Source organism: Propithecus coquereli, unplaced genomic scaffold (assembly GCF_000956105.1).
Source record: "Propithecus coquereli isolate 6110/MARCELLA unplaced genomic scaffold, Pcoq_1.0 Scaffold483, whole genome shotgun sequence".
Classification (NCBI taxonomy): Eukaryota; Metazoa; Chordata; class Mammalia; order Primates; family Indriidae; genus Propithecus; species Propithecus coquereli.
Genome location: NW_012150652.1, coordinates 1,882,110 through 1,883,426, shown reverse-complemented (window position 1 = coordinate 1,883,426; position 1,317 = coordinate 1,882,110).

The window sequence follows — 1,317 nt, the reverse complement described above, 5'->3', positions numbered from 1 at the left end:
GTGGCGTCAGCCTAGCTCACAGCAACCTCCAACTCCTGGGCTCAAGCGATCCTTCTGCCTCAGCCTCCTGAGTGGCTGGGACTACAGGCATGCGCCACCATGCCCGGCTAATTTTTTCTATTTTTAGTCGTTTGGCAAATTTCTTTCTATTTTTAATAGAGACAGGGTCTCGCTCTTGCTCAGGCTGGTCTTGAACTCCTGAGCTCAAGCAATCCACCCGCCTTGGCCTCCCAGAGTGCTGGGATTACAGGCGTGAGCCACCGTGCCCAGCCAAGAGCTGAAGTCTTTTATTTGGGATCTCACTAATATTTGGCCATGACCTCTGCTGGGGCACTTCGTCGCAGACTCTCACGCCAATCCCCACTGCACAATTGGTGCTGGCCCTCAATGCACGCTCAGAACGCTTAGAAGGGCTACTGTGACGAAGGTCTTGTTTCTAAAACGGACCTTAGAAATCATCTGTAATTCTTCATTTTATAGAATAAGAAATTGAGAATCAGAGCCTAGCTGGCTTGTCCACACTACAAATCCTATAAGGTATCTACAAATTCCTACAAACAAGCAAACAATCTAAAATCCACACAAGAATACGGTGAGTCTCTCGGGCTCGCCTTCAGTGCGCTACATCTCACCTTTTACAAGCACTGACTATACTTTCGTCGTGACACTGGTGGCCAGTATGGAAATGCACAGCAAGCCAAACAAAGCAATTTTTTTATCTCAGATGACCCTATGTACTCTCATTAACCTTAACAAAATTTCTGTAACTCAACTGAATATTATTATTTTTTATTTGTACAAATTTATAGGGTACATGAGAAATTTTATTACATATATAATACATAGGGATCAAGCCAGGGTATTTAAACTCCAACACATTTTTGTTAAGCACAGTCACCCTACTCTGTTATCTAACATTGACTTTGTTCCTTCCATCTCACTGTATGTGTTTGTACCCTTGAACCCACTTCTCTTCATCCTCCCTCCTCTCCCACTACCCTTCCCAGCCTCTGTTCTCTGTCTTTCCACTCTCTACCTGCACGTGATCACATTTTTTAGCTCCCACATATAAGTGAGAACATGCCATATTTGTCTTTTTGTGCCTGGCTTATTTCACTTAAGATAATGGCCTCCATCAACTGAGTATTATTTAACCAGTTTCCTACAATAGTTAATGCTGGCCGTATTGGGCTGACATTGGCCAAGGAGGAAAGTCAAAGACTGAGAGGAAAAATTCACATAAAATCACATTATTGATGTAAATTAACTCTGAGTGACTGATACAACTTGTGCTCTAGTATAATCTGCTTTAAGAAT